The 26123-nt window shown below is 42.2% G+C and overlaps 1 long non-coding RNA gene across 1 annotated transcript; it reads right to left on the reverse strand.

Annotated features, from left to right (window-relative positions):
- Positions 1-283: 283 nt before the first annotated feature.
- Positions 284-25441, reverse strand: LOC143140529 (uncharacterized). The gene is made up of 3 exons (XR_012990658.1): positions 25320-25441; positions 807-1125; positions 284-564 (listed from the first exon to the last, which is right to left on the reverse strand). It is a non-coding gene; the product is annotated as an uncharacterized LOC143140529 (long non-coding RNA).
- Between the last annotated feature and the right edge of the window lie 682 nt (positions 25442-26123).

Below are 26123 nucleotides of genomic sequence, written 5' to 3' on the forward strand. Positions count from 1 at the left end.
GGCTTTGGCCACATAACATAACCATAACATAGCCTAGGCTTTAGCCTACCACATAACATAACCATAACATAACCTAGGCTTTAGCCTACCACATAACATAACCATAACATAGGCTTAAGCCTACCACATAACATAGGCGTAGTATTTCTGCTGTGTTCTGCAGGTTTCATTTTTGTATTGCAGGTCTGGGACAAAATAATTTGTTCTCCTTCCATGAAAAATAAAGTCAGTAGAGTGAAACGTTTCCTGCAAGAGAATGTTAAGTAAAACTCCTTCAACAGAGTGATTTTTCAATGGAAAGCTTTTAATTCAGCACTACACAACAGAGAGGAACATTTAAAAAATTAAAGATGATAATACAACTACTGAACCCATTGTGAAAACTAGTTGTACTAGTTGTTACTAAAAAATGTGGATGACAGTGGCAATCCATATACCTCCACTTCACATAGTATTAGATGCTCTATACGTCCAGGAATCACCACAGTAACATAGCGTCCCTCCATCCCATTGCACTCATAGGTCACGGAAAACCCAGCAGGAATAGACGAGATTATGTCACACCTGAAAAACGAGAGTTGATAAATAAAACTACAATATTTGATAACTAACACACTGCATGTAAACTACAGCACTCAACCATTGTTTTCAGCAACAATATTTAAAGTAGTCTAGTGAGGGAAACTGCAGATATTGCAAACATAACATATGCTGAAGATCACAGTATGATAGATGGCAATACCAATGTGTGTCTCAATGTACTGTGCATGTTATGATCATGTCAGAATTTTAGATGCACTACTTACCTGGGGTTGTTGACACCATTGTCAACGAGAGAATTTCCTATTCGGATTTCAGCCCCATCCAGTCTCTCTGGAACACTAACATCGGTGGTGATTATCACAGAGAAGATTTTATATTTTTGGAGCAAATCCACTCTCCACCAAGGGCTGAGATGAACTTTTGTATGAGCACAGGAGCCATGATCATATATGCCATCACGATTTCCATCAATGGCATTGTATGCAATGCCATGTCCATAAAGGTCAGACAGAGTGGCTTTCCCTTTTAAAGCCACATTCTCACCTAGCGAGAACTCCCAGAGATTCCCAGGGTAATTCTCACCTGCATGGAAACAAGAACACTGGTAAATGAGCTACTAACTAATTACAGCACCATCCACAATAATTCTCAGCTTCCACTGTTGTGCCCTTGAGCAAGACACTTAACCACAAGTTGCTTAGAATTATGTAAGTCACTTTGGATGAAAAGTGTGCTGAATTAATACATGTAAATGTATAATTGGCACCCCTGGTAAAGTTGGGTAAAAAGAGGTAGAACAAATATTATTTTGGTGGTTTACCTGACAGTCCTAGGTTTTTGAAAACAATAAGAGAAAAACAACCTTTCAATAAAGCAAACAAATCAATACAAATATATTTTGTTTTTCCAAAACAATTATTGGCCCCCAGAATATAATACCTTTGCCAAAAACAGATCCAAGTCTTTTCTTTTGTTACAACTTTGAGAAGAGCTAACCTATTTGAGAAGCGCAATAATAAACAAACTAAATATGCGTGGTTGTTAATATCCCACCGCACCCCACCCTACTTCCATAGAAATTCAAATCAGTCTCCCCCACCCCTCCACCCACTCTGGCCACCAGCCCCTGAACACACAGGCAGCGGTGTAGCAAGGGTCCGTGTTAGGACCACTCCCGTTGATGATGACTGAGAGACTTCGTTAAATAATTGTCTTAGCAGAGGCAGTGTCTTAGCAGATTAGAGTGTTCTCTAATCGTTCTTTTTTTCTCTAATAACTGGTTTTCTCTAATCAGCAATCCATTATTCATCACTTTCAGCAAATTCTTTCTGTGCCAAAAGTTAGTGGGGATTATGAAAGGCTCTCTCTCTCTCTGTCTACCTCTCGTATGTGCGTGCATGCCTGCATGAGTGTGAGTGTGTGTGTGTGGGTGTGTGTTGAGAAAGAGAGGTGACAGGTGAGGAGTGGGTTTGTATGTGTGCGTCTGAAGTGCCTCCAGGGGAGTGAAGAGCTCCAAAGGCGTCTGATTTCAGCCTCTGAGAAGGAGAGACAATCTCAATATGTGTGGGTGTGGTCAGGGGCGGAGTGGGGCACTAAAATCCACCGGGAAAATTCTGACGGCACCGGCCCCCCTTCCCCCCCCCCCCAAACACGTACACACATCAATAGCAAAAACAAAATATATGTCAAAATATATGTCAATTTAAAATACTAATAGGCTATGTAGGCTATGTAGTGATAATGCAATACAACAAGCCTATCAACCACAAACCAGGCACTTTCAATAAATGTGTAAGGAACTAGATATTTAAGTGCAGTATAAAAACAGCGTTGTGGGTGGATGGAAATTTCAAGCATCATGCAAGGACATATCTGGGTATCATAGCACTCCAATAGTTGCCTGTATAAATTTAAAAAAGGCCTAGCCTGTCAACCTAATAACACAGGTAATTAAATAATTGAAAAACCAGGCACTTTGAATAGGTAGATTAAAGTAGGCCTATAAAGGCTTAGAGGCCGTTTACACGACACCGCCGGGTGGATTTTCTCTTACCGCTTTCACACCTTTAATGACTCCGGCAAGAAAAAACCTCGCGTGTACACACAGAGGTGTAACCGTAACCGGGTTGTGGCTAGATGGGATACAGCTAAGAACGGAAGTTACATAACAGACAGTGAAATATCGCAAAATCTCGACGATACCAGAGCCCGTTTTACGGACGGACGGGCTCTGGTGTTCCACTTGCACGACACTTCTTTTTGTCGTGTCGCATTCCACTCTAGTCCTATGGGTGACGTCAAGCGACTTTAACGCGCCCGCAAAGCATTCCAGGAAGGCAGCGCTGCATTTGAAATAATGTCGTGCGTCAAAAAGCTGGCCGATGCCCAGCTTTATGCAAATGAATCCGTTGAACGCGAGGCAACTCTCCAATGAAAGGACGAGTTTGTAGGTCCTTTGTTCTACCACAACGGTGCCTGTAAAACTTTGGTTCCGCTTACAAGACAAATAATGTTTTAACGATCTCTTCCACGACCACCTAGTAGTCCATAAAACAAACGAAACTAGGATTTGGATGAATATATTGACTGTTGGTGTTTCTGGTGAGGATTTGAGATTGCTTTGAGTAGTTTAAATAAAACAAGATTTCGAAATGGCTTGCATAGTTTGTTTAGGCTATTAATGTGTTGTATACTGTTAAGTACATGCCTAAAATTGTGGTCCATTTGTGGAAAAACACTTAAGATACGTTAAAACGAACTGTATGTATGAGCTGGTAACTGACATTTTAAACAAAACGCCCACACACGACTGAATGTGGGGAGGCAGCGCGACATCTATGCGACACGACAAAATGAAGTGTCGTGCAAGTGGATCGGTACCGTTACTATAACGATGGCAGCTTTCTTCTCGTCGTACAAGAGTTTTGAGAAGTACCTCAGTGATTACGAGGAAGAAACCATGACTAAGTTTACAGTCTTAACTAAAGACCGCAGTTTTGGTCAGGACGGTGAGTTCAGCTAAAAAAAATGTCCATTTTTAAATCTATAGTCTAGCTGTTAGCTTAGCATTGTATGCGCGAATTTGTGTGTGTGTGTGCGCGCGCGTCTCCCTCTCTCTCCTGTGTCATATAATGTGTCATATAAAGGCCAATGTTATTATGTAAGCAACTTAAAAACTTAAAATTCAGATTGACAGAATCTCCTGTTTTCCCGGGGAGTGCGCGAGTGTGTTTGTGTTTTTTTAGAAGTGGGGTTTGTTGGTTTGTAGTGGACACCTTCTGCTAACCAGTGCCTAACGGTACCGATCCACTTGCACGACACTTCTTTTTGTCGTGTCGCATTCCACTCTAGTCCTATGGGTGACGTCAAGCGACTTTAACGCGCCCGCAAAGCATTCCGGGAAGGCAGCGCTGCATTTGAAATAATGTCGCGCGTCAAAAAGCTGGCCGATGCCCAGCTTTATGCAAATGAATCCGTTGAACACGAGGCGACTCTCCAATGAAAGGACGAGTTTGTAGGTCCTTTGTTCTACCACAACTGTGCCTGTGAAACTTTGGTTCCACTTACAAGACAAATAATGTTTTAACGATCTCTTCCACGACCACCAAGTAGTCCATAAAACAAACGAAACTAGGATTTGGATGAATATATTGACTGTTGGTGTTTCTGGTGAGGATTTGAGATTGCTTTGAGTAGTTTAAATAAAGCAAGATTTCGAAATGGCTTGCATAGTTTGTTTAGGCTATTAATGTGTTGTATACTGTTAAGTACATGCCTAAAATTGTGGTCCATTTGTGGAAAAACACTTAAGATACGTTAAAACGAACTGAGTATGAGCTGGTAACTGACATTTTAAACAAAACACCCACACACGACTGAATGTGGGGAGGCAGCGCGACATCTATGCGACACGACAAAATGAAGTGTCGTGCAAGTGGATCGGTACCGTAAGGCTGCAGATTAACTGTAACTCTTTTCTGTGAGGATGGACACTGGTTTGCAGCGGCCCTCACAACCCCACACCACCACCCCACCCCTTCCTGTGAGGATGGACACTGGTTTGCAGCGGCCCTCACAACCCCACACCACCACCCCACCCCACCCCTTCCTGTGAGGATGGACACTGGTTTTCAGCGGCCCTCACAACCCCACACCACCACCACCCCACCCCTTCCTGTGAGGATGGACACTTTTTTTCAGCGGCCCTCACAACCCCCCCACACCACCACCCCACCCCTTTCAAGTGTGCATATTGTATATAGTTCTCTGCAAACCTATGGTGGCATCATGCCTTCAGTGTACATATTGTATATAGTTCTCTGCAAACCTATGGTGGCATCATTCCTTCAGTGTGCATATTGTATATAGTATCTGCAAACCTACTGTATGGTGGCATCATGCCTTCAGTGTGCATATTGTATATAGTTCTCTGCAAACCTATGGTGGCATCATGCCTTCAGTGTGTCTTAAACAACCACACATAAAATGTATTATATTATATTGATATTTTATTGTATTTTTCTAAATGCATACTTGACTGTAGATAGATTTATGAGTAAAGTTACCAACACAGGAAATGTTCTATTTTGTCTTTATTATTTTGTCAGAATGCACCAGAATGCTTTGTTTGTATGTGAAAATCACAAACCCCACCCCCCTAAAATTAAATGAAATCATATTGGACATATTGTGACTCTCTAACTCTTATCCTATGTAGCTGTAGAAGCAAGTCTCTGATGTTTATGTTTCTGCACTACAGTGGTACTGTTACCACACTGCACATAACTGTACTGTACATATATGTCCATATGGTTCATACCATATTTATTCAGTTTTTATTATAATATATTCTGTTCACTGCATATATCTATATGATTCATAATGGTACTGCCCAGACATGTGGACTCGAGTCACATGACTTGGACTCGAGTCAGACTCGAGTCATGATTTTAATGACTTCAGACTTGACTTGATAAAATTCGGCATGACTTGCGACTCGACTTGGACTTGAATACTATTCACTCGAGACTTGACTCGGACTTTGCCTCTTTGACTTGTAATGACTTGACATGTCTCGAGTCAAAAACTACATTTCCTGATCTTGGACCAGACACCCCAGAAACGCCATCACTTCCGCGACGAAAATAAATAAATAATAGCGGAGACAGCAGGCAGAGCCTGGCTGCCTGGGTGAGGCTGTAGGCGGCGTGGAAGAGAAACCTAATCGAGAGCTAGTAGTCCGCCCTGCATGAGAAACGAAATAAATCACACACCGATCACGGCCAAGATTGTCTTATTTTGCCACCCGACATATCTTGATCTGATAATGTTCGTAGGCCTATAGATAGACTATTTTTTTTTTCTGTGTTACCGTGGTCAATCTGGACCAGGAACGTCAGAGTCAGTCAGCTTAACTGCTCTGGGCTACGTCCGCAGTAGGCCAAGGATAGTTTTTTTTTTTTACATAAAAACTATAATTTAACCAGTCACTGTGATTTCATTACACTGTCATTTAATCACGCTGAAAATGTAGGCGACACAATCAACATAGGTAGGCCTATATAAAAACCGCAGCAATTCATGTAGGTCTAGCCTAACGATTCCTCTACACCACGTCACCATTAGGCTATCATTAACCATTCCTTTGGCTTCACTTATAAGTTGCCACTGGCAGACAGCCTAATAAATTGTTTGTCTGTTTATCTGTGACCTATGCCATCAGCCAAATTAGCCTACAGTGAGAGGACGCTGCAATTTGGGAAAACAATATATATGTACAACTGTGCTGAGTAACATGTAGGCCTATCTATCTGTCTATCCGTTTTGTACAGATTAAACAGGAGTAAGAATACATTTAACAATGTAGCCTAGATACTGTTAATGTGCAGGACACCAAAATTTGGGCAATTGGACAAAGGTCGGGCTTTTCCTACTGTCATATCCACTAGATGTCACTCAAACATTGACTGTTTCAAAATCAACGAAGAACCTCGTCAGTCGACAGAAGAGTTGATGTTGAAGATGTCGGTACCTAGGGTAATTACATTTGCCTTCAAAGACTACTCTGTGAAGGATAAAAAACGCACTGCAACATGCAAAACATGTGGAGCCAACATTTCAGACGGAGAAGCAACAACCTCCAACTTTGTCCGCCACTTGAGGCTCCATAAAGACAAGTAAGTTGATGTTAGCATGGTGTAATAATGGTCGTAACTGTCTCGCTAGCTAGCTACCAAGACCAGAGTAGAGATTTTAAAACAGTTTAAAAATGTGCATGCTCTGTGTGGTGGTCCAACGTTAAAATGTAGCATGGTGGAAATAATATGCTTGGTGTAAATGTATTTAATTTTAGGTCCATACATAAGTTTTGCATCCCTGCAAAAAAGATATGTTGACATGTAACATCTAGCAGTGCAGGTCTAGTATTGTAAAATCATTGATTTGGACTTAGAAGATTAATGTGGTAACGATTCCACATAAACCTCACTGCCTGTTGTTAAACTCAAAATAAGAATTCCCAGCTAAGCCATTTCATGGAATGCTTTTGTGTAAATTGTAGCTATTGTTACTTACACATTTATGAAGTACATTTTCTGTTTGACCAGCATTCTGGAGTTTTAATTATCAGCTTACAAATGATTTCCTTTATTTGTAATATCATGAAAAACCCCATTTGAAATAATGTATTAATTAGTTATTTGTTTATTTATTAGTAAAATATAATATCATAGATTCACCATTACCCTTTCATGTCACACACCCCCTAGAGGCAGTTAGGGTATTTGTATGATAAGTAAACATATTAATGTAAATGTGTTTATCTCATACAGATTTGAAGAATACATGACGACTAAAAGCATCGCAAGTGATCCACAGCAGCCGTTGATTTCTGCTTTTTCAAGCGCAAAAGGCACTCAATACAATGCTGCCCACCCACAACAAAAAGCCATCACAAATTCAATACTGGCAGACCTGGTCATTGGATGCAACATGCCCCTGTCAATAGTAGAGAACAAATTTTTTTCGGCAGTTTTTGTCAGTGGTTGATGGCAAATATGTTCCAGTATGCCGCAGAACACTTACTTCCAAAGTGGAAAACATTGCTGAGGACACACGTATGTGCCTGAAGACACAGCTAAGTAAGACTGACCATGTTTCAGTCACAGTGGACATTTGGTCGGACAGAAAAATGAGGGGCTTCCTTGGGGTAACTGTTCATTATATAGAAAAACAAGAGCAGGGCGGCATACAGTTAAGGTCCAATCTCCTCTCCTGTGATCGCTTTAAAGGCCCACATACGGCCGAAAGAATTTGTGAGCTTTTTAAAACTATCTGCAAAGATTACGGCATCAGGGGAAAGTTAGATTTCATACTTTGTGACAACGCTGCAAACATGAAAAAGGCTTTTACTGTGTGCTTCCCCAGCGAGGTGGATGAGACCGAGGATGAAGATGAGCCAATTGATGACCCTGAGCTCTGGTATGACCTCTCTTCAGAGGACATGGAGAATGTAAATGAAGCCATGGCCAAGCAAACACGCTTGCAGTGTTTTGCACACTCTCTACAGCTTGTGGTGGGGGATGGCTTAAGGGAAACCAAAGCGACGGCTTCAACTCTCGCAAAGCTCACCAAAGTTAGTGCATTGCTGCATACCAGCTCAACTTTCAAGGATGCATTTGAGGCCGAGTTTGGGGTGCGAGGGGGTATTCCTACCGCTGTGAAAACCCGTTGGAATTCACAACTCAGACAGGTTAAGACGGCCCTGCAGTATGACAAAACAAAGCTGTGTCAGGTACTGGAAAGCGTGGGGCACAAGGAACTGTCCTTTTCGGCAAGAGAGTGGAATCTGATGACAGAGCTTTTGGATATCCTGAAGCCTTTTGGGGAGGCAACCGATTTGACACAGGGAGAAAACGTGGTGACCATCAGTTTTGTTTTACCCTCGGTTCTGTCTCTAAATCATCACTTGGAGAGACTGAAATCTGAAGTGACATTCCTGAGAGGCCTTGTCAAGGCACTCCAAGCTTCTTTGAAAAAAAGATTTCTTGGAATCTTTGTCAATGTGGGAATGGACAACAATCAAGACGGAATCATGGCAGTCTTGATCAATCTCATCCAGTTTATCTAAAAGCAGCTGCTTTGGATCCCGTCTTCAACCTCCAATGGGTGGAGCCCCATTTGATGGTCACACCGGATGTGAAAGAGGAAGTGGCTGATAAAGTGAAGGGTAAGCCTATATTTTAGGTTGGCTACCGGCTACGCACACAGACAGTGCTAACCTGTCCTGTCATTATTGCATCTCCAGCCCAAAAATAGCAATCGGTGCATCCCTTCTATAGTTCAATGTGTATTCATGATTTGATAACTGATATGATGGCACTATATTCCATGAATTATAACATTTGCTCTTCAATATCTATCTCAAATGTTTTTCAGATCAGATTTTAAAGGATGCTGCAGAGTTCTATCGGGCTGAGGCGTTTGTGGAAGAAGAACATGAAGATGATTCCACTGACCAAGATGAGGGCCTGTTTGCAGCATACCGCAAAAGACCCAAGAAAGATTTTGTTGACAGTCCTGCACTACAGCTCAGTCACTATCTCGATAGATGTGAAGGACAGAATGCCCTACTCTTTTGGGCAACGAATAAGAGTAACCTTCCATCATTGTTCCCTGTGGCCATGAGAGTCTTGGCTGTTCCTGCTTCTAGCGCCCCTGTAGAGCGCGTGTTCAGCCATGGAGGTATTATAATGCGTCCCCATCGGTCACAGATGTCAGACACACTGTTATCTAGGTTGATTTTTTGCAAATGCAATTCATCTTGAGCTCATCAGACATCACCCCCCCCCCCTCTCACACACACACACATCTTACATTTGGAGGCAACACTGGGGGAAAAACAACCTTCTGATCGCCACATGTTAGCTCTCTCTCTCTCTCACTCACACACACACACACACAATCACTCTCTCACACACACACATTTTGGACACAACACCTGAGAATTTTTTTACACACACACATCTCTCTATCTCTTTCTCTCTATCTATCTCTCGATCTCTCACACACACTCACACACACACACACCTTTACATTTGGAGACAAAACCAGAGAAAAAAATAATTTCAGTTTCCTGATCACTGTATTTTCCTCTCAACCGTACACAGTTGCACAGATGTTGTAGTTGTGCACAGATGTCGGACACACTGTTGTCCAAGTTGACTTTACAAATGCTGTTCTATTCATCTTTCAATTTTATCAGACATCTCCTTATTTTCACACATGCATGCGCGCATACAAATACTTTTTTCACTTTTCATTTTCCTGATGACTGTACCCATAGTTTCCTCTCAACTGTACTGATTTCTCTTGCACAGATGTTCAAGTTGTGCACAGATGTCGGACGCTGTTGTTCAAGTTGACTTTTACAAATGCTTTTATAATGCAGATTAAACATTGTTTTATTGAAATATTAAGTCTCATTGTGATTAAAGGAAAATTTTGACATACTGTAACTGACATCCACTCAAGCACTGCTTTCAGGCATCCACATAGCTCATGCTCATATGCCTCACTAATCAAGGCACTTTACCAACTTTAGGGTCACAGTGGTGCCTTCCGTGCTAATACAATTCAGAAACAAGACAGAAAAATTGAACATATTTTTTATCTGTATTTATAAGAAAATACTGTTTGATATGTTAAAATTATGATCGATAGTCTTATAATGACATTATCGAGTGAAGAGTACATGATGACTTGTTCAGGACTTGAAAAAGATTGGGACTTGGACTTGGACTCGACTTGGCTTTAAGGTGACTTCGACTTGGACTCGACTTGGCCTTCTCTGTCTTTACTTGGGACTTGACTTGGACTTGACTGCTAAGACTTGGGACTTACTTGTGACTTCCCAAACAGTGACTTGGTCCCACCTCTGGTACTGCCAATACATTGCACATATATGTAAGCCTACATGTTGTGTTCTCTACAGATGCAGTCGAGTCTCCGTGCAGAAGTAGATATTGCATGCCAGGTTTCAAAAGTTACGATCTCAGTCCAATCGTTAGCAGCTCCATCACAGCAAGTTATGGTCCATCCCCAAAGGGAAATGACAGTGTTCGTTACGCAATTGAAGCAACTCTTTCACAACGATCCATAAAAATAGTTTTAAAAATAGTTTTCATTTATGACATGGATATCCATGGCTGAGACGTCTTTAGATCGTCTTTAATTATAAGTTCTCGTAACGCAGGGTAAACTTAAACTTACGTGTCCATATATATTATACTTCTTTGGGACACCCGTGATCATAACTAAACTATTTATTTTGTAATAGTATTTCTAACATGAATTTATAACATAAAAGTGATGTTAATGTTCGCAAAATAGCTATTTTTCTTGTTTCCTTTGGAATATCCACGATCGCTTCCTACTTCCTGTCCTGAGCGGCGAGATTTCACTATCTGTTACGTAACTTCCGTTCTTAGCTGTATCCCATCTAGCCCAGCCCGGTCTCATCCTTCAGACGTGCAGGTTGCACGTAAAACCAGGTTCCTCAAAACGTGCGACCAAGGGGGCAGGCGAATTCCCGGAAGTAGAAGAATCGACGTAGGCTGGAGGTACCACCTCTCTGCTAACTCCCATAGAAGTCCATTTATTCTAGGATTTTTTTGAAATACCATAACTTCATATAACATATATCCTGTGCCGATATTGTAGCTTCTGTGTAATCTACATAAACACTACAAAGGCAAAACAGACTCCGTTACCTCGTCCGTAACGTTGGTTACCCGTAAGAAGAATGGTTAGCTTGTTCGGTCGGAGGGAAGCTAGCTTTGACGTAATCTCTCTTTCGCGCCGTAGGGAGATAACCGTATTGTTTGGATAAGAAGCTCAGTCCACCTTACTGTCTATGACGGTAACTCATAAGCAAAACCTAGCATACACGACCGTATGTTAAGGTAAAGCATTACACAGAGGCAACCTTATAATAATAAAAAAGTAAACCTAATTTTTTTAAAAAACGGCACTAATCATTTCAGAGGTTTTCGATGGATTGACCGTAGCTCGGAAAAGTGGAAAGAAGATTAGCTTCAAGGCTATAACTTTTTTGTTTTGTTTTAGCATGACTGATTTTGAAGATGATCATGTATGGTAGCTTCAACATTAACACGACTTGGTGAGGATGATATTAATAATAATACATAAATAAATGTTTAACTTTGATGACTTTGAAGGCGAAGGAAGTGTGAGAAGAATTTCTGTGTATCTATCAGAGTTACAAGATTCAGTTCGATGGCTAACGTCACAAAGTTAAGTGTGAGTCTGCGCAGTACTGGGGGGACCAACTGAAAAATCGTTCTATTTGACTCAGTGCCCTCCCATTGAAAACGACGGAGTCTGTTCGTCCATTTCTTTTACTGTGTATGCGTGCGACAGGCTAGTAGTTCTCGGCTATTACCCATATTGCATTGCACTTGCTCGTCCATTGTCTCGTCCTGTATTGGTCAGTTTGTTAGCAAAGAAAAACACGTTAGGCTTGTTCGGCTTCGGCTGAGTCTGACTTGGTCTGGCTTACTACGTAAACGTGATCTTCAGAGGCTAGCCGGGAGGAGCTACAACAGAGGGCAGCTCATCCCGGACAGAAAAGGCTTGTTTGACTTTGGCTGAGTCTGACTTGGTCTGGCTTACTACGTAAACGTGATCTTCAGAGCCTAGCCGGGAGGAGCTACAACAGAGGGCAGCTCATCCCGGACAGACAGGCTACAGTCTGCCTGACGTGACTCGCGGGAGACATCGCGGAATGTTGTTTGCAATAAACACAGCAGAACTTTCATTCTTACTCATTAAAATGAGCATGATGACTGACGAAATAAATTCTTATAATGTCGTTTAAATAAACCACTGTTGTCATACAGTTAACAGGCCTGCATTGTAGCACATACATTCAATATCAAGTGTTTCCCCTATATGTGTGTCTATCTATTTAGCCAACAGCAGAAAATAACAGAATATCCAAACGTTTTCAGTAGGCTAGCCTACCATTGTTGCAGAAATCACGTATAAGAAGGTATCCCTTCGATTTCTGTTTATTTTCGCATATTCCAACATAAGGAAGCAGCATGAGCCTCCAGTCATAATCGTCATGAGGACATTCCTCCCAAATGGCCCTATCACGTCTTTGAACTGACGTCATGAGGGCGTGTTTCAGCTCGTGCAGCTCGTGGAAGGCAACTGCAAGATCTGTCTGCAGGCTAAGACTCCCGCGATATTTTAAGGCCATGTGACATGGTGTCACGGTGGTAAGTCCCTCCCCGGCTGACAGAAGTCAGACAGAATTTCTAACCAGTATCAGAGAATGTCTAATAAGGAGAGAACCTTCACTCTCGGAACTCTTCCGGTGTGGTACTGCATCTAGGGGCGCTCACGGGCGAGTCCAGAATGAATGGAGGTCTATGGAGCTGTACCCCTCAAAATCCACTTTTTTTTGGGATATAATTTTTTTTCAAGTAATTTGAATATTGTATTCGAAAGGGGAGGCAAAGACAATACACTTGGTTGAGTATCATATTTTTTAAAGTCACTTAATTGTTCTAAAAAGCCTTTCAAACGTGCCAATGACGTCATTTATTAGCATGATCATAGCGTAGCATAGCATCAATGCAACGACCCAACCTGTAAGAAAACGAAAGGACATGACTCCCGGATTATTTCACTTTTGATTGAAAATCCATATCCATTTTGTGAAAAATAAAATGAAATCTGAGGGTTTCAGTTGTTAAATAGGTGAAAACAACAAATGTAGCCATGTAGCTCCATAGGACCCCATGTATTTTGGACTCGCCCGCGATCGCCATCTAGGTGAACTCTGGTGAACTGCAGCCAAATTCGGTTTGTATGGGATTAATAGAGAGTGGGGAGGCTCTCCTTAGAAGGGCTCTGCCAGTATGCATTGCGTCCATCCCAGTATGCATTGTGTTCAACCCAGCATGCATCACATCAAGTCAGATCTGCACAGATCTGCCGCAAGTCGAACTCGCCTGTTGTCTAGCCACAACCATAGACAGTAAAAGAAACACAACCGTGTAACCGGCTAAATGTGCTGTAGTGCATATGCCAGACCAGTCGATGGCGCCGCTGTGCAGAAGCTTCACGACAATTTTGTGTGAATCGCGTAGAAGAAAACATTGTTGAAACAGTTCGTTAAGCCAGAGAATGTCAAAGTGCTCTGGTTAAGCAGTCGCATGAAATAAAGAGACTACAGACAATTCGGTTTTCAATTCAACTGTTAAACTAATAAAGTTCATTTTCAAGGTATGTGACTGCTATGTGAAATTTCAAATGCTTAGCCTACGCATTGCATTAGGTCTGAGCACCACTGTAGAAAACACTAACATGCAGTAAGCTAATGTTAAGCTAAGTTAAGCTAACGTGTGCTTCTAACTTAGCCACTAAAGGCTGATAGGCTACATTGTGCACATAAATCATGACAGGGGAAAGAAAAACATTTTAATATGATAAATAAATGTCAACATGTCAGGTCGAGTGCCGTGGCTGAATTGAGAGGTGGGGCTATGTCGTCATTAAGTTGCCCGGCTTTGCACCTACAGGCGTCTACACGGCGAAAGTTAGCCGGCGGTTTCAAAAGTTCCCACTTCGGAAGCCGGGTTCAAAAGCTATCGGTTTCAGTCTCCTAAACTGCCGGCGTCGTGAACATGCAAGGCGTAACCGTTAACAAAACCTCACCGGTTTCACAAAAACCGGCGTCTTGTGCACGGCCCCTTAGGCTACATAGACAGTCCAACGAGTTCCACAAACCATTTATCAGCCTGAGTGGCCCATTAATTAGTCATGCATATCAACATAAGACTAGCTTGTGCTAGTTTCTGCCTAGCAATAACGTCAATGCTTTAGCTCCACTAACCTTTCTCTCTGCCTTCCATCCATGTGTAAAACAGCAAACAACCATGCAAATCGGTCGACTGTCAAAAATCCTGTAGTTTTCCCATAGACAGTAAAAGTTTTCCACGAACTTGATCGCTTGTAGGGTCATGCCATTAGACGAGGGGCCGCTCATTTATCCCCCTACATTTCTGTAAATAGGCTTGACCTGTAGTCGGTTCATTGGATAAACCCATAGACAGTAAAAGAAATAAACCAGAAACACATTCCCCATTCCCAGGAGGCTTTGCTCCATTCTAGCCTAGGCCTGCGTTAATTTAAGAACAAACAAACAAACTAAATTGTCATTTTTTTTTATTTGTGACCATGAAAGTTCTGTAACGCCTGAATAAGACAAATATGAATTAAGATTAAAAAGGCTAGCCTTCATAAAAATCAGCATGGGAGAGATGAGTGTGCAGGGTAACCATGAATGACATATAGACAGTTAGCGAGTGGTATAAATATTGGTTGGACTTCTTACACCGAAGTGTAAGTCTCGAAGATTTTCGCGAAATATTCTGTATGTGTTTCTGTATGTGTTTCTCATGTGCATGCACGGCCGCGTTAAAAACTCTAATGGCTGCTACATACCTGACGCACCCGACCGGTAGCGCGACAACGTGACGTCAAAATGACGTAGATCTTGCTGGCGCGCCAGGATTTAACCCGGGTAGCGCGAGGTAGCGCACCACTCATTTTTTTCAGACGAGCGCGACAAAGCGGAAACAGGAAGATGGACGAGTTCGAGGGAAAGCTGTCTGAGCAAGTGTGCCTCTACAGGCATCTCTATGATCCTTCAATGAAGGAACACAGAGATGCCCAGAGGTGCCAGAATTCATGGCGAGAAATCGCCATGAATGTTGGAAGAGATGAGCCACACTGTAGAAAGATTTGGAAGAACCTCCGCGACCGCTTTGGAAAAGCAAAAAAGAGGTCGCAGGCAGCTGCAAGAAGTGGTGCTGCAGGAGGATACAGACCTGCACCAATTCTTGACGAACTGTCATGGCTTGCCAATTTTGTGAAGCACCGGCCGACAGAAACAAACATTCAGGTAAGCATGTTTATTTATTTTTTTATTAATTATTCCTTGTTCAATCAATTCGCTCCTGCCGGAAGCAAACTTTGAATAGCCTAACCGTTTAAATTATATGTTTTTTTAAACATAAATGTTGAATTTGACGTGGCCTATAGGCTATATTATTAACATTGTTGTTTTTACATCAATCCAGACGTGCAGCACAGCGACCGACTCCTCGATGCGTTGCCAAGCGCCCGAGGCTTCACAGCTGTGTGGTTCTCTGTCACAGTTTGAGTCGGGTACAGAATCCACCGACTCGGTGAGATCCTCCACACCGTGCCGATCAACCTCTCCACCCCTCGCCATCCCAATTTCCCCCATCTCCCAAGTGCCGACAGAGGTGGCATCCTCATCCTCTGGTACGCCATAGATTCGGATGTTATTTCTTCTAGAGCGACTCTCCAAATCCACTAACTTGTCCTGCATCTCCGAATTCCGTTTCACGACTGTTAGCAGTGAATCTTTCATTTCCAAGCAAGCTGATTCCAGGTCTGCTATCCGCGTTTGAGCCTCAGTAATATTTGCGTTTTGACTCTGCAACTCTCGCAGAACTTCGCCTTTGAATTCAACGAGGGCATCCTTCATAGTTCTCATGACCATCATGATCATTTTTAAATTCACTCAGGTCCTGTCTCATATCTTGTTTAAAGTCCTTAAGCTCTTTGGATAGTAGCGCCAGACTTTCAAGCAGTGTGTTCTGGTTAACAGTAACGTTAGCTTCAGTAGCTTTACCTGAGGCTGCTTCTCCATTGCCATCTTCGCCATGTGCAACATTCACATCAGAGTCTACTTGAATTTTACTCATTTTCTTATCGTTCTTTAGACTTTTTTGGTTTCTCCCTCCTTTCATACTCGAGTTTAGATGATTCAAATGCTTTTTCTAGCGTTAAGAGGTATTTTTTAAAAACCGACTGTGAAGAGCACACCACTACACGTCCATCTCGCTCTCTTGCGCCACCGGAAGCCGGCATCCTCATCCTCAAGTGCCTCAAGAAAGAGGAAGAGACGGATGCTAGGCAACGACTCCCTGGTGGCAGCGCACCTGGAGCAGCTGAAGAACCACAGGGAGAAGATGTGGGCTGAGTTCCAAGAGAGACAGGACAGATGTGTGCAGCTTGCAAACCATGTCGTTGCAGTGTCACAGCAACCACCTCTGGCAGGTTTTGCCAAAGTCTGTGCGGAGCTGATGGAAACTGTTGACCCGTTGACTGTTGACCAGCTGAAGCAGAACGTGCTTCAGGTTATCCTAGACCATGCACGGAAGCACCCGCGCTGATGCAACGATGCACATTTGCTAGAATGATGTACATTTAAATGCACCTTATTGCCATGGCTAAATTAGTTTTTAGCCTACTTTTAGCACATTTTTTTACTTTTAGCACATATCTTATCGTTAAACATAGCCTAATCGTATTGTCGTTTTTCACTCATCTTCGACCACAACAGCAGACACCACTTACATAAAACCAAGGTTTATTAACGAATAGATTAACAATAACAGTATAATAAGTAAACAGTATAATACGTAAATAACATAAATAAGATAAGATAAAAAGAATATAGGCCCTAACAACAAGACACGACTAAAAACTATTAACTATTAGGGCCTATATTCTTTTTATCTTATCTTATTTATCTTATTTACGTATTATACTGTTTACTTATTATACTGTTATTGTTAATCTATTCGTTAATAAACCTTGGTTTTATGTAAGTGGTTAGGGTTAAAACGGCATTAAGTTATAAAACAGGGAATTATTAAGTCATTAACATAGGAATAGTATAGGCATAGTCAGTATAACCAGTGAAGGACAACGCATTGACAGCCAGGTGCACATGAGAACACTATTGATAACTGCTGCCATACACTGGAATGTTGATGGCTGGCCCAGGAACAGGTGCTAATGTGTGCCAGTGGTGTAGAATAATAGGCAGCCAGGTGCACATGAGAACATTATTCATATGATAACTGTTGCCATACACTCTGGAATGTTGATGGCTGGCCCAGGAACAGGTGCTAATGTGTGCCAGTGGTGTAGAATAATTATAGAGAAATTATAGACACAAGGGTTTTTATCAGTTTTATTACAACTGTATTACAGTATTCTACACAGATCAAGATCAGATCAGTTCAGGCAACCTCTCCGAATGACTCTGTCCTGCCAGGGAACACGTCCTTGCTGTGTCTGAAAGAATGTCTTGAGGTCCTCTCTCACTGCACTTGCAGCGCGGGATGCATGTGCTGTAGACACTCTGGCTACAGCTCTCATGTTAGTGTCATCTGCAACAACCCTCCTCCATTCACGTGGCTGAACTTCACCTGAAGGTGATGTGGTATCTACGAAGGTTGGTGGGATGTATCTGCATGCTGGAGTGTGAGCAGCATCTGTGTGTGCGAGCATGTTGTGAAGAGCAACGCATGCCTTCACAACATCCACAACTTTGTCGGGTGGGAACTCAATGGGTTTCTGGAAAATCCTCCAGCGTGCAGTCAAGAGGCCAAAACTGTTCTCAATGATCCTGCGGGCCCTTGAAAGGCGGTAGTTGTACACTTTCCTGGCATCATCCAGATTGACACCTGGATATGGCCGCATCAAGTTCACATGTAGAGGGAAAGCAGCATCTCCAAGGAACACATGGGGCAGGTTGATGTTGGTCCCTGGCAAGTATGCAGGCTGTGGCAGTTGAAGGGTGTTCTGCATAAGACCAGCGCCAAACTCACTGCTTTGGAAAATCCCCCCATCACTCTCACGGCCGAAAGCACCGACATCCACCATGGTGAAACGATATCTCGCGTCACACACGGCCATAAGCACGATGGAATTTGCACCCTTGTAATTAAAGTAGTCACTCCCAGCATTCCCTGGGGCTTTGATTGTGACATGCTTTCCATCGATGCACCCCAAGCAATTTGGAAAATTCCACATTCTCCAAAAGTCTCGCGAAATGTCTTTCCATTCATCCCCTTTAGGAAATGATACGAAGTCATCTCTCAATCCCCGGCAGATTGCTGTACACAGTTCGGAAACTATGCTGGATACAGTTGACGTCCCTAGCTTGTAAGAGATAGCAACTGCATTCTGACTGGAACCGGATGCCAATACTCTCAGAGTGACGGCAAGTCTCTCTTGTAAGCTTACAGGGTTAAGATGAGATCTTTTATGGTGAATGAAAGGCTTGATCCGATGAAGTAGGTCATCGAATCGGTGTGCTGACATTCTGAAGTACTCAAAGTGCTTCTCTTCGTCTATCATCCTCATTGGTTTCACGACGCGATTGAACTCACCATATAAATGTCTGGCGTGATGCAAAGGACGAACATTCCACCTTCTTTTTCTTCGTTTCTTTGCAAGCAGGCTAAAAAGCAGCTCTTCTTCATCATCCAGTGTGTGCATTATCATCCTAGCCAGTGTTGACATTTGTCAGTTCTGCCATCTTCTTCTTCTACTGCGTATTGTTGGACTAGCAAAATCGGTAGCTTTTGCTCAGTTGAGACACCTCTGTTCATGAGAAGACGGCAAGTAGTGTCGCTTCCGCCACGCGCGAGTATAAATAGGTACGGCGTTCCTGTGACATCACATTGTCGCGCTACAGGTCGGGTGCGTCGAGTATGTGGGACGTTTAATGGCTTCTACATACCTGACGCACCCGACCGGTAGCTCGACAATGTGACGTCAAAATGACGTAGATCTCTCTGGCGCGCCAGGGTTTTGGCCGTGTAGCACACGGTAGCGCACCACTCAAGGCGGAAACAGGAAGATGGACTAGTTTGAGGGCAAGCGAGTTGCAGTGTTTTGTTACAGTCGTGAATTTTTAATAGTTTGCTGGATAAATTAACAAAGTTACCAGTGAGAGTTGCAACACATGGAATTAAGAGGAAAGAATAGAAACGATTTATTTTCAAACAAGGATATCTATTAAGGCCTGAACAAAATCTCTTTCCACTTCAGGAAATTACACAAACAGCCAGCTGCTAGCTAGCTAGCCAGCTAACTAAACTGTTTAAATTATTAAAATTTCCCTCGGGATGATAAAGTACCTATCTATATATCCATCTATATATCCATCTATCTACCTGTGCACACACCTTGGAAACTACATGATAATGAGGATGGTAGTTGTGAATAGTAGCAACCAAAGTCTGAAGTACCATCACAGAGGCTAGCTACTGGTGTTTCTTACTGCAGCTTCTTCTGCTGTGTAAGTAGTTAACGTTAGTCTTTTCACAACAGCGACACCTCTGTTCAGGAGAATATTGCAAGTAGTGTCGCGACCACCACGCGCGAGTATAAATGGTTACGGCGCTTCTGTGACGTCACATTGTCACGCTACAGGTCGGGTGCGTCAAGTATGTGGGACGTTTAAGACTCCCGCGATATTTTAAGGCCATGTGACATGGTGTCACGGTGGTAAGTCCCTCCCCGGCTGACAGAAGTCGGACAGAATTTCTAACCAGCAAGCATTGCGTCCATCCCAGTATGCATTGTGTTCAACCCAGCATGCATCACATCAAGTCAGATCTGCCGCAAGTCGAACTCGCCTATTGAGAGTGATTTCTGCAACCAACTTTATGGTTCAGCCAATCAGGACGCAGGGCGGGAGTTTCATAGATGTGACGTAGTGGAGAAGCGACCTTGAGACTGTTATCAGCGTCACGGGTTGGCTTCGATGTGAGTGGTTGAAGTAGCACGTCAATAGATGACGGACAAGTGGCTTATTCAATCATATGCAAGCATTTTTTGATTAGGCCCAGCCTTCTGAAGCAACACTTCAATGGATCAGTTCCAGATGGATGAGTGGAGCTAGGCGGAGCGAAATTCATCTGGCGAGGGTCAGGTTATGTGTTCATAGCTATAACACAGAATATGCTGTGGCTGTACAAAAATCATATGGTCATATGCCCCACAGGCGGCTATTTTAACCCTTCTTTCAGCTATGCACACGTTTGGCTGGGTACCATATTTTCTCTCTAGAAAAGTTTGAATTTCACTAATTTCTCTTAAAGGAATTATCCGGAGTAAAATGCACTTTAGATCAATTTACGGATGATTGGGAGTACATACGTTGAGTTGACATCAAAATCATGTCATTCGGATGTGTTTTGATAAAGTTCGATTTTACCGTTTTTAGTCAAAACTCGTTAGCGTGGGAGTGAGAAGGGCATATTATTTCGCCACTACAAAATGCTATGTTTATACCTCTTCTACAGTTCCAAACAACATTACACTTACGTGGTAGTGAGTAGAGGGTCCCTAAAGCTAAACCGAAGTATCCCGAGGTCTTTATGTGGTCGGATAGAGTCCAGAATGAATTTTATCAAGCCAGTACCTTTCCGGAAATGTTGCCATCTTTAGGGGAAAGTCCGTAGGAGTCGATTGCCAAGTGTGCTCTGGAAATTCACAATTTCGTCGCCGTTTAAAGAAAAAAAAAAAAGAAAAAAAAACATAGTCCAGTCCATACAACTTCATTTCAATTTCAAAAGAAATACTGGACTATGTTTTTTTTTTTTTAAACAGCGACGAAATTGTGAATTTCCAGAGCTACTACTACTACTCTTCGACAACCACTCTTCGTTCGCCATAGCCACCTTCCTTGTTGTTCACCGTCGCAGGACTGTCGTTATCCTGTTAAGCCCGCCTTAAGACTCTCTAACAAAATAGAGTGCTGTGATTGGATGACGTCCACGGCGTCAGCCAATAGATATCCCTATGGTTTGGTACTAGACGTACAGGCTGAGCAAATTAATTTGCCGCTGCTAGGGTGCTTCTACATTTCTAGGCTACATCAGCGCAGTAACCCCCGCAAAGTTTCACCATTGGCAGCAGGTTGCAGTGAGTGCATGCAACTAGGTCCAGTAGGGGTTAAGTCATGAGAGACGAGTCCAGGAAGTGACGTCAATTTCGGAAATAAGTACATAATTTACTTTACTCTTTATGGAGAATACAGCTGGAAAAAACATGTTTTCTTTTACAGTTCATGGAAAAAATAGTCACATTAGGTAGAAGCTTTTTATTATTATTCATAATTCACATTTATTTATTAAATAATCGATCGCGACTGACTGTCCACGAGATCTGCCAGAGTCAGCTGGAAGGAGCTCGTGACTCACGCATAGGAAATCACGGCAGATATTGCGCAAAATTTTGGTTTATGGCTATCGTTTAGGTGTCCTTAACATGAACATGATGACTGACTAAATAAATAACTATGATGTTTAATAAACCATTGTAGGCATACAAGTTATCATTATATCACATCACATCAAGTGTTTTCTGTAGGCTAGGCTACAGCATATAAATCAACAATAGGCTATCAACACGTTTGCAGTATCACTGTTGCAGAAATAACATACAAGAAGGCATCCTCTTGATTGTTTGTAGTGCTGGGCGGTATACCGGTTCACACCGTATACCGGTGTATATTTTCGTTATGATATGATTTTTTTATATACCGCCATACCGGTGTATTTGATTACACAACGTTTGGAACGCTGCGCCGCGCGACAGTGTTTCAGACGGGACTTTTTTCACACGCACAATGGTGCCACTGCGAGTCATAGTGAGGGTAAACCCCTATGGGGTAAACACAAAACACCATAAGTTTTCCCCATAAAGTATGACCCTTAAGGCTTAATTTCTCCTTAGGTAAGGGGTTTATTTAAGGGTGTTGCACAGAATACCTTAAATTGTTTCTTTAGTTAAGGAAAAACGTTAAGGGATACTGCATTGAAAAGGATTAACGTCACGAAAATTCTATTGAGATTGTTCAACAGCTGTAACTAGCTGGCTAGTAGGTGATTAGCTTAGTTAGCAACCCACCGAACACAGTGACGTTTAATGTTCATCTCACTTTAAGAATATTCACCGAAATTATCCAGGAACCAAGTAAAGCATGTTGTCTATGGTTATAGACATGCACTGAGCAATACTAGCTGGCTAGTTAGAAATGATCCTGACTGTCATCAGTGCACCAAAACGAACTTTTTTGTTAATGTTTTGCCTAGCGAACCGAACCGAAGCTCATGGCAGGCTAACAAGACATCCACATCCGTCATGTAACCCGGCCTTTACTGTCTATGTGTAAACCAGTGTTTCCCAAAGTCTGGGTCGCGACCCAAGGGTGGGTCGCAGGAGAATTTATTTGGGTCGCCAGCCCAGCACAATTTATGTTGTGTTATAGGTCTAACTGATACCATTTGTCATTTGATACCAGGAAAGTTAACAGTTTTCTATTAGGATGTAGTTTGTTAACTACCACAGTTACGGTTTTGTCATAAAAGCTCATGAAACTGGCGCATGAAACTGGGGGACGAACGCAGAGGGGGAGCCAGAACATGGATCTACCTCTCAAAATGAAACCGTTCTGTGGGGCGCCTGCCATGACCTGTACCTCGCAGTTGCAAACTGCAAGGGACATGAATCCGCCTATTTGCACGAACATTAACAGATACCAGTTCCTCAACTTTACCGATTAAAATCTAGTGACCGTGCTGTCAACTAAAGCAGACATCCATAGACCGGATAAGGATATTCAATTTGCATGTAGATAGTTTCGATTGTAGATGCAATCTTTAAAGTTAATAGCAACCTCCTCACATTCTTATTTCTGATTTAAAATGCACAACAGTGCATTATATTAGGCTACAATTTAAATAGACATTTTAAACACTATTTCTCTCGTTTTCTACCTCGCGAACTCCAAAGTAAAGGCGCATTCTTCCGGGTATTGCCCAAACGCCTCTTGTTCTGATATAACGACTATATATAATATAATACAACAATACAATATAACGATTTGAGTTATTTGCTGTTTACATCGGAATTAACGTCCACAGTGTTATGGACCCATTTGTCTGCAACGCAACGTAGCCTACAACATTTTTTTTAGAAATACAGAAACAGCTTTACTATGCTGACGAATGCGCAACATGCGAGAATTTCCCCAAACTCTCGGATGCGCATTAAAACGTATCTTTTCAGTAGTCATTGCAACTTTTCACGCTGATGGTGCTCAAAATGCAACACTACCGTGTTCAAAGCAGGATCTATCTATCTAGATCAGTGTTTCCCAAAGTCTGGGTCGCGACCCACGGGTGGGTCGCAGGAAAATGTATTTGGGTCGCCAGCCCAGCACAATTTATGTTGTGTTATAGGTCTAACTGATACCATTTGTCATTTGATACCAGGAAAGTTAACAGTTTTCTATTAGGATGTAGTTTGTTAACTACCACAGTTACGGTTTTGTCATAAAAGCTCATGAAACTGGCGCATGAAACTGGGGGACGAACGCATCGCAGAGGGGGAGCCAGAGCATGGATCTACCTCTCAAAATGAAACCGTTCTGTGGGGCGCCTGCCATGACCTGTACCTCGCAGTTGCAAACTGCAAGGGACATGAATCCGCCTATTTGCACGAACATTAACAGATACCAGTTCCTCAACTTTACCGATTAAATAGTGACCGTGCTGTCAACTAAAGCAGACATCCATAGACCGGATAAGGATATTCAATTTGCATGTAGATAGTTTCGATTGTAGATGCAATCTTTAAAGTTAATAGCAACCTCCTCACATTCTTATTTCTGATTTAAAATGCACAACAGTGCATTATATTAGGCTACAATTTAAATAGACATTTTAAACACTATTTCTCTCGTTTTCTACCTCGCGAACTCCAAAGTAAAGGCGCATTCTTCCGGGTAGGGGAGCGCGGGGCACAAAGTAACGCGGGGTTAAATGTAACACGGACTTTTTCCCTATTTGCAGGGGGTTCATCGAGGCATGCTATTGGTCAGTTAATCACACTACTATGAGACGGTGTTCCACAAATGTTCAGTCAGTATGGACGTGTTTCCACGTAGATCTGCAGCAAAACGCCTTTTGAAGACATCAACGTAAATGTCTAGGTGGTACTTGTCTTTCCATTACTGAGTTGTGGGTGCAGCTCACTGACTCCAATCTTGTATCATCTTAATAACCGTCTTGTAGGCTAAAAATGAACACCGTTTTGAAACATGTAGCCAACTCATAGCAGGAGCTAGCTTATCTTATAACAAACGTGACCCAGCGGGGTTAGTTGTAACGCGCTGTTACAACTAAGCCACTCATACTGTATAACGATGTTGCAATACAAACATATGCGCGTATTAGTGTTAGTTTAGTTAGTTTTTGTGATGTTTTGCATTTTGCCTCATGTGTTTTCAGGTTTGAGGGCTTTTCTTGGCAGGATTGACCTTGGTTAGACTCTTAGCTTCCATTGGCGCATATTTCTCATGTTATTTCTCCGTATAGAAAATAAAGTCAATTTTCGACACACGTCTGTTGTTAGTTCATGACTTATGTATCATAAATAGTCAGATCCTATTCTATCATACACATTCAGATACATTTATTGAATTAATTTAATTAAAAACAGCCTTTGGGATGAGTGTTACAACTAACCCCGCATATGGGGCAGGTTGTAACATTTCACCTATCGCCACTCTCGGTGGAATTGTAAAATAACAGTAGCTCCTACAAACAAACTTCCAGTGCATATGTGTAACAGAGATATGTATGTTGCTTGTTAAAAAGTATAACTAGTGAAACTCAAATGATTTTAGAATTATTTAGCCATAACCAAAAAGTGTTACTTTGTGCCCCGCGCTCCCCTATTGCCCAAAGATCTTGTTCTGATATAACGACTATTTTGAGATACACAGACATGCGGAAAAGTGTCAAGTGCCTCTCCTGCATAATTTAATTTGATGTTTTTACCTTGACAGTCAGCCAGGACAGTTAGTCCAAGTAAATGAAGAAAGGAAGGAAGAAAAAACACCCTCATCCTGTCTGTAAAAAAAATACAACGCAATGTCTAGTGAGTCAATGAATGGCCTCTACCCAAACTTTTCAACGTTCTATTAATTTATATCAGAGCTCCCGGAGTGTGCACACCTCAAGACACACCTACCTTCAACGCCCCTGAAAAATAAAGTCATTATCATTCTGATCGGCCTGAAGTCATTGAGCTCACTTGGGTGTGGCTTCTGGGCGGTGGCAAGTCCCCCCGGAATTGTGCCTTTTATCATTACTTTCAGTTCAACAACGTCTGATTTCATCAGGCATCTCCAAACGCAGTGCACGCAGATAGGTCAGTCACTTAGCATATATCGTCACAGGTGACAAGCTAACCATCGCAAAGTGTTGTGCTAATGCTGGGAACAGGCAGAGATGGGCAAAAATACAACAGAATGTATTTCAAAATAAAATAACTAATACCCTTTTTAATGTATCAAAACAAAACTACAAAATACAGCAACCATATTATGTATCAAAATAAAATACTGTATTTTTGTACTGTATTTAGGTTAATACTTTCACCAGTTAGGGCACCAAAATGGCCAGCAGCTGCATAGTGTAGCCTATCTTGACATGTCTTTAAGTTTTGGGTTACAATATACAGGTAGTGGGCTCTCTGTTGATTTTGATGAGTAGGCCTAAGCCTAAAGTTACAGCATTTCTATCACAATTGACCAGACTTTGACCTTTTGTCAAAATTCTGGCTATGATTGCTTCTTGTAC

The sequence above is a fragment of the Alosa pseudoharengus genome, unplaced genomic scaffold (assembly GCF_046254945.1).
Source record: "Alosa pseudoharengus isolate Yale_2024_CS ecotype anadromous, Long Island Sound unplaced genomic scaffold, YU_APseudo_1.1 YU_APseudo_1.1_scf_23, whole genome shotgun sequence".
Classification (NCBI taxonomy): Eukaryota; Metazoa; Chordata; class Actinopteri; order Clupeiformes; family Clupeidae; genus Alosa; species Alosa pseudoharengus.